Raw genomic sequence first — 9,050 nt, 5'->3', positions numbered from 1 at the left:
AAACCTGAATGCTTAGAATACTCAATGCTTAGAATCCTCAATGCTAAGCTTAGAAACCTCAATGCTTAGCATCCTCAATGCTTAGAAACCTCAATGCTTAGCATCCTCAATGCTTAGAAACCTCAATGCTTAGAATCCTCAATGCTTAGAATCCTCAATGCTTAGAATCCTCAATGCCTAGCTTAGAATCCTCAATGCTTAGAAAGCTCAATGCACAGAGTCCTTAATGCTTAGAAACCTCAATACTTAGCATCCTCAGTGCTTAGCTTAGAATCCTCACTGCTTAGAAACCTGAATGCTTAGAATCCTCAATGCTACGCTCAGAAACCTCAATGCTTAGCATCCTCAATGCTTAGCATCCTCAATCCTTAGCATCCTCAATGCATATCTTAGAATCCTCAAAGCTCAGGATCCTCAATGCTTAGAAACCTCAATGCATAGAGGCCTTAATGCTTAGAAACCACAAAGATTAGAAAACTCAATGCTTGGCTTAGAATCCTCAATGCTTAGAATCCTCAATGCTTAGAATCTTCAATGCTTAGCATCCTCCATGCATCGCTTAGAATCCTCAATAGTTAGAATCCTCAATGCTTCGCATCCTCAATGCTTAGCTTAGAAACCTCAATGCTTAGAATCCTCAATGCTTAGAATCCTCAATGCTTACCTTAGAAACCTCAATGCTTAGAATCCTCACTGCTTAGAATCCTCAATGCTTAGAATCTTCAATGCTTAGAATCATCAATGCTTAGAATCCTCAATGCACAGAGTCCTCAATGCTTAGAAACCTCAATACTTAGCATCCTCAGTACTTAGCATAGAATCCTCACTGCTTAGAAACCTGAATGCTTAGAATCCTCAATGATTAGAATCCTCAATGCTAAGCTTAGAAACCTCAATGCTTAGAATCCTCAATGCTTAGAATCCTCAATGCTTAGAATCCTCCATGCATTGCTTAGAATCCTCAATAGTTAGAATCCTCAATGCTTCGCATCCTCAATGCTTAGCTTAGAAACCTCAATACCTAGAATCCTCAATGCGTAGCATCCCCATTACATAGCTTAGAATCGTCAATGCTTAGAATCCTCAATGTTTAGCATCCTCAATGCTTAGCATCCTCAATGCTTAGCATCCTCAAAGCTTAGAATCCTCAATGCTTAGCATCCTCAAAGCTTAGCATCCTCAATGCTTAGCATCCTCAAAGCTTAGCATCCTCAATGCTTAGCATCCTCAATGCTTAGCATCCTCAATGCTTAGAATCCTCAATGCTTAGCATCCTCAATGCTTAGCATCCTCAAAGCTTAGTATCCTAAATGCTTAGAAACCTCAATGCTTTGCTTTAGAAACCTCAATGCATAGAATCCTCAATGCTTAGAATCCTCAATGCCTAGCTTAAAATCCTCAATGCTTAGAATCCTCAATGCTTAAAATCCTCAGTGCTTAGAATCCTCAATGGTTAGAATCCTCAATGCTTAGCATCCTCAATGCTTAGCATCCTCAATGCTTAGAATCCTCAATGCTTAGCATCCTCAATGCTTAGAATCCTCAATGCTTAGAATCCTCAATGCTTTGCTTAGAAACCTCAATGCTTAGAATCCTCAACGCTTAGAATCCTCAATGCTTAGAATCCTCCATGCATTGCTTAGAATCCTCAATAGTTAGAATCCTCAATGCTTCGCGTCCTCAATGCTTAGCTTAGAAACCTCAATACTTAGAATCCTCAATGCTTAGCATCCTCATTACATAGCTTAGAATCCTCAATGCTTAGAATCCTCAATGCTTAGCATCCTCAATGCTTAGCATCCTCAATGCTTAGAATCCTCAATGCTTAGGATCCTCAATGCTTAGAATCCTCAATGCTTAGCATCCTCAAAGCTTAGCATCCTCAATGCTTAGCATCCTCAATGCTTAGAATCCTCAATGCTTAGCATCCTCAATGCTTAGGATCCTCAATGCTTAGCATCCTCAATGCTTAGAAACCTCAATGCTTTGCTTAGAAACCTCAATGTTTAGAATCCTCAATGCTTAGAATCCTCAATGCTTAGCATCCTCAATGCTTAGCATCCTCAATGCTTAGCATCCTCAATGCTTAGAATCCTCAATGCTTAGCTTAGAAACCTCAATGCTTAGAATCCTCACTGCTTAGAAACCTGAATGCTTAGAATCCTCAATGCTTTGCTTAGAATCCTCAATGCTTAGAAACCTCAATGCACAGAGTCCTTAATGCTTAGAAACCTCAATACTTAGCATCCTCAATGCTTAGCTTAGAATCCTCAATGCTTAGAATCCTCAATGCTTAGAATCCTCAATGCTTAGCATCGTCAATGCTTAGCATCCTCAATGCCTAGAATCCTCAATGCTTAGCTTAGAAACCTCAATGCTTAGAATCCTCAATGCTTAGAATCCCCCATGCTTAGAATCCTCAATGCTTAGAATCCTCAATGCTTAGAATCCTCAATGCTTAGCATCCTCAATGCTTAGCTTAGAAAACTCAATGCTTAGCATCCTCAATGCTTAACAGCCTCAATGCTTAGCATCCTCAATGCTTAGCATCCTCAATGCTTAGCATCCTCATTGCTTAGAAACCTCAATGCACAGAGTCCTTAATGCTTAGAAACATCAATACTTAGCATCCTCAGTGCTTATATTAGAATCCTCCCTGCTTAGAAACCTCAATGCTTAGAATCCTCAGTGCTTAGCATCCTCAACGCGTAGAATCCCCAATGTTTAGAATCCTCAATGCTTACAAACCTCAATGCTGAGAAATTTTATTGTTTGAAACCTCATTGCTTAGCATCCCAAATGCTTACAAACCTCAATGCATAGTGGCGTTAACGCTTAGAAAACTCAAAGATTATAAAACTCAATGCTTGGCTTAGAATCCTCAATGCTTAGAATCCTCAATGCTTAGAATCCTCCCTGATTAGAATCCTCAATGCTTAGAATCCTCAATGCTTAGCATCCTCCATGCATTGCTTAGAAACCTCAATGCGCAGAATCCTCATTGCTTAGAAATTTTATTGCTCTGAAACCTCAATGCTTAGAAACCCTAATGCTTACAAACCTCATTGCATAGAGGCCTTAATGTTTAGAAAAAACAAAGATTAGAAAACTCAATGCTTGGCTTAGAATCCTCAATGCTTAGAATCCTCAATGCTTATCATCCTCAATGCTTAGCATCCTCAATGCTTAGAATCCTCAATGCTTAGAATCCTCAATGCTTAGCATCCTCAATGCTTAGAATCCTCATTGCTTAGAATCCTCAATGCTTAGAATCCTGAAAGCTTAGCATCCTCAATGCTTAGCATCCTCAATGCTTAGAATCCTCAATGCTTAGAATCCTCAATGCCTAGCTTAGAATCCTCAATGCTTAGAATACTCAATGCACAGAATCCTTAATGCTTAGAAACCTCAATACTTAGCATCCTCATTGCTTAGCATAGAATCCTCACTGCTTAGAAACCTGAATGCTTAGAATCCTCAATGCTTAGAATCCTCAATGCTAAGCTTAGAAACCTCAATGCTTAGCATCCTCAATGCTTAGAAACCTCAATGCTTAGCATCCTCAATGCTTAGAAACCTCAATGCTTAGAATCCTCAATGCTTAGAATCCTCAATGCTTAGAATCCTCAATGCCTAGCTTAGAATCCTCAATGCTTAGAATCCTCAATGCTTAGAAAGCTCAATGCACAGAGTCCTTAATGCTTAGAAACCTCAATACTTAGCATCCTCAGTGCTTAGCTTAGAATCCTCACTGCTTAGAAACCTGAATGCTTAGAATCCTCAATGCTACGCTTAGAAACCTCAATGCTTAGCATCCTCAATCCTTAGTATGCTCTATGCTTAGCTTGGAATCCTCAATGCTTAGAATCCTCAATGCTTACAAACCTCAATGCTGAGAAATTTTATTGTTTGAAACCTCATTGCTTAGCATCCCAAATGCTTACAAACCTCAATGCATAGAGGCCTTAATGCTTAGAAACCACAAAGATTAGAAAACTCAATGCTTGGCTTAGAATCCTCAATGCTTATAATCCTCAATGCTTAGAATCCTCCATGCTTAGCATCCTTAATGCTTAGCATCCTCAATGCTTAGCATCCTCAATGCTTAGAATCCTCAATGCATAGCATCCTCAATGCTTAGCATCCTCAATGCTTAGCATCCTCAAAGCTTAGCATCCTCAATGCTTAGAAACCTCAATGCTTTGCTTTAGAAACCTCAATGCTTAGAATCCTCAATGCTTAGAATCCTCAATGCCTAGCTTAGCATCCTCAATGCTTAGCATCCTCAATGCTTAGAAACCTCAATGCTTAGAATCCTCAATGCTTAGAATCCTCAATGCCTAGATTAGAATCCTCAATGTTTAGAATCCTCAATGCTTAGAAACCTCAATGCTTAGAATCCTCAATGCTTAGAATCCTCAATGCTTAGCATCCTCAATGCTTAGCATACTCATTGCTTAGCATCCTCATTACTTAGCTTAGAATCCTCAAAGCTCAGAATCCTCACTGCTTAGGAACCTCAATGCTTAGCATCCTCCATGCATTGCTTGGAAACCTCAATGCTTAGAATCCTCATTGCTTAGAAATTTAATTGCTCTGAAACCTCAATGCATAGCAACCCTAATGCTTACAAACCTCATTGCATAGATGCCTTAATGTTTAGAAACAACAAAGATTAGAAAAATCAATGCTTGGGTTAGAATCCTCAATGCTTAGAATCCCCAATGCTTAGAATCCTCAATGCTTAGCATCCTCCATGCATTGCTTAGAATCCTCAATAGTTAGAATCCTCAATGCTTCACATCCTCAATGCTTAGCTTAGAAACCGCAATGCTTAGAATCCTCAATGCTTAGCATCCTCAATGCTTAGAATCCTCAATGCTTAGCATCCTCAATGCTTAGAATCCTCAATGCTTAGAATCCTCAATGCTTAGCATCCTCAATGCTTAGCATCCTCAATGCTTAGAATCCTCAATGCTTAGCGTCTTCAAATCTTAGAATCCTCAATGCTTAGCATCCTCAATGCTTAGCATCCTCAATGCTTAGAATCCTCAATGCTTAGAATCCTCAATGCTTTGCTTAGAAACCTCAATGCTTAGAATCCTCAACGCTTAGAATCCTCAATGCTTAGAATCCTCCATGCATTGCTTAGAATCCACAATAGTTAGAATCCTCAATGCTTCGCGTCCTCAATGCTTAGCTTAGAAACTTCAATACTTAGAATCCTCAATGCTTAGCATCCTCAATACATAGCTTAGAATCCTCAATGCTTAGCATCCTAAATGCTTAGCATCCTCAATGCTTAGAATCCTCAATGCTTAGCTTATAAACCCCAATGCTTAGAATCCTCAATGCTTAGAATCCTCAATGCTTAGAATCCTCAATGCCTAGATTAGAATCCTCAATGCTTAGAATCCTCAATGCTTAGAATCCTCAATGCTTAGAATCCTCAATGCTTAGCATCCTCAATGCTTAGCTTAGAAAACTCAATGCTTAGAATCCTCAGTGCTTAGAAACCTCAATGCACAGAGTCTTTAATGCTTAGAAACCTCAATACTTAGCATCCCCAATGCTTAGCTTAGAATCCACACTGCTTAAAAACCTGAATGCTTAGAATCCTCAATGTTTAGAATCCTCAGTGCATAGCATAGAATCCTCAATGCTTAGAATCCTCAATGCTTAGCATCCTCAATGCTTAGCATCCTCAATGCCTAGAATCCTCAATGCTTAGCTTAGAAACCTCAATGCTTAGAATCCTCAATGCATAGAATCCTCAATGCTTAGAATCCTCAATGCTTAGCATCCTCAATGCTTAGCTTAGAAAACTCAATGCTTAGCATCCTCAATGCTTAACAGCCTCAATGCTTAGCATCCTCAATGCTTAGCATCCTCAATGCTTAGCATCCTCATTGCTTAGAAACCTCAATGCACAGAGTCCTTAATGCTTAGAAACCTCAATACTTAGCATCCTCAGTGCTTATCTTAGAATCCTCACTGCTTAGAAACCTCAATGCTTAGAATCCTCAGTGCTTAGCATCCTCAACGCGTAGAATCCCCAATGCTTCGAAACATCAATGCTTAGCATCCTCAATCCTTAGTATGCTCTATGCTTAGCTTAGAATCCTCAATGCTTAGAATCCTCCATGCTTACAAACCTCAATGCTGAGAAATTTTATTGTTTGAAACCTCATTGCTTAGCATCCCAAATGCTTACAAACCTCAATGCATAGTGGCCTTAATGCTTAGAAAACTCAAAGATTATAAAACTCAATGCTTGGCTTAGAATCCTCAATGCTTAGAATCCTCAATGCTTAGAATCCTCCATGCTTAGAATCCTCAATGCTTAGAATCCTCAATGCTTAGCATCCTCCATGCATTGCTTAGAATCCTCAATAGTTAGAATCCTCAATGCTTCGCATCCTCAATGCTTAGCTTAGAAACCTCAATGCTTAGCATCCTTAATGCTTAGCATCCTCAATGCTTAGCATCCACAATGCTTAGCATCCTCATTGCTTAGCATCCTCATTGCTTAGCATCCTCATTGCTTAGCTTATAATCCTCAAAGCTCAGAATCCTCACTGCTTAGGAACCTCAATGCTTAGCATCCTCCATGCATTGCTTAGAAACCTCAATGCGCAGAATCCTCATTGCTTAGAAATTTTAATGCTCTGAAACCTCAATGCTTAGCAACCCTAATGCTTACAAACCTCATTGCATAGAGGCCTTAATGTTTAGAAACAACAAAGACTAGAAAACTCAATGCTTGGCTTAGAATCCTCAATTCTTAGCATCCTCAATGCTTAGCATCCTCAATGCTTACCATCCTAAATGCCTAGAATCCCCAATGCTTAGAATCCTCAATGCTTTGCATCCTCAATGCTTAGCATCCTCAATGCTTAGCATCCTCAATGCTTAGCATCCTCAATGCATAGAAACCTCAATGCTTTGCTTAGAAACCTCAATGCTTAGAATCCTCAATGCTTAGAATCCTCAATGCCTAGCTTAGAAGCCTCAATGCTTAGAATCCTCAATGCTTAGAATCCTCAATGCTTAGCATCCTCAATGCTTAGCATCCTCAATGCTTAGTATCCTCCATGCTTAGCTTAGAAACCTCAATGCTTAGAATCCTCAATGCTTAGAATCCTCAATGCTTAGAATCCTCAATGCCTAGATTAGAATCATCAATGCTTAGAATCCTCAATGCTTAGAATCCTCAATGCTTAGAATCCTCAGTGCTTAGAATCCTCAATGCTTAGAATCCTCAATGCTTAGAATCCTCAGTGCTTAGAATCCTCAATGCTTAGCATCCTCACTGCTTAGGAACCTCAATGCTTAGCATCCTCAATGCATTGCTTAGAATCCTCAATGCTTACAAACCTCAATGCTGAGAAATTTTATTGCTCTGAAACCTCATTGCTTAGCATCCCAAATGCTTACAAACCTCAATGCATAGAGGCCTTAATGTTTAGAAACCTCAAAGATTAGAAAACTCAATGCTTGGCTTAGAATCCTCTATGATTAGAATCCTCATTGCTTAGAATCCTCAATGCTTAGAATCCTCAATGCTTAGGAACCTCAATGCACAGAGTCCTTAATGCTTAGAAACCTCAATACTTAGCATCCTCAGTGGTTAGCTTAGAATCCTCACTGCTTAGAAACTTCAATGCTTAGAATCCTCACTGCTTAGAAACCTAAATGCTTATAATCCTCAGTGCTTAGCATCCTCAATGCGTAGAATCCCCAATGCTTAGAAACCTCAATGCTTAGCATCCTCAATCCTTAGTATGCTCTATGCTTAGCATCCTCCATGCATTGCTTAGAAACCTCAATGCGTAGAATCCTCATTGCTTAGAAATTTTATTGATCTGAAACCTCAATGCTTAGCATCCCTAATGCTTAGAAACCTCAGTGCATAGAGGCCTTAATGTTTAGAAACAGCAAAGATTAGAAAACTCAATGCTTGGCTTAGAATCCTCAATGTTTAGAATCCTCAATGCATAGAATCCTCAATGCTTAGCATCCTCAATGCTTAGAATCCTCATTACATAGCTTAGAATCCTCAATGCTTAGAATCCTCAATGCTTAGCATACTCAATGCTAAGAAACCTCAATACTTAGCATCCTCAATGCTTAGCATCCTCGATGCATATCTTAGAATCCTCAAAGCTCAGTATCCTCAATGCTTAGAAACCTTAATGCACAGAGTTCTTAATGCTTAGAAACCTCAATACTTAGCATCCTCATTGCTTAGCTTAGAATCCTCACTGCTTAGAAACCTCAATGCTTAGAATCCTCAATGCTTAGAATCCTCAATGCTTAGCATCCTCAATGCTTAGCATCCTCAATGCTTAGAATCCTCCATGCTTAGCTTAGAAACCTCAATGCTTATAATCCTCAATGCTTAGAATCCTCAATGCTTAGAATCCTCAATGCCTAGATTAGAATCATCAATGCTTAGAATCCTCAATGCTTAGAATCCTCAAAACTTAGAATCCTCAGTGCTTAGAATCCTCAATGCTTAGCATCCTCAATGCTTAGCTTAGAAAACTCAATGCTTAGAATCCTCAATGCTTAACATCCTCAATGTTTAGAATCCTCAATGCATAGCTTAGAATCCTCAATGCTTAGAATCCTCAATGCTTAGCATCCTCAATCCTTAGTATGCTCTATGCTTAGCTTAGAATCCTCAATGCTTAGAATCCTCAATGCTTACAAACCTCAATGCTGAGAAATTTTATTGTTTGCAACCTCATTGCTTAGCATCCCAAATGCTTACAAACCTCAATGCATAGAGGCCTTAATGCTTAGACACCTCAAAGACAAAAAAGATTAGAAAACTCAATGCTTGGCTTAGAATCCTCAATGCTTAGAATCCTCAATGCTTAGAATCCTCAATGCTTAGCATCCTCCATGCATTGCTTAGAATCCGCAATAGTTAGAATCCTCAATGCTTCGTATCATCAATGCTTAGCTTAGAAACCTCAATGCTTAGAATCCTCAATGCTTAGAATCCTCAATGCTTACCTTAGAAACCTCAATGCTTAGAATCC

This window comes from Coturnix japonica, chromosome 31 (genome assembly GCF_054131305.1).
Source record: "Coturnix japonica strain WE chromosome 31, WE-NBRP24, whole genome shotgun sequence".
NCBI lineage: Eukaryota > Metazoa > Chordata > Aves > Galliformes > Phasianidae > Coturnix > Coturnix japonica.
This window is presented reverse-complemented; position numbering follows the sequence as displayed.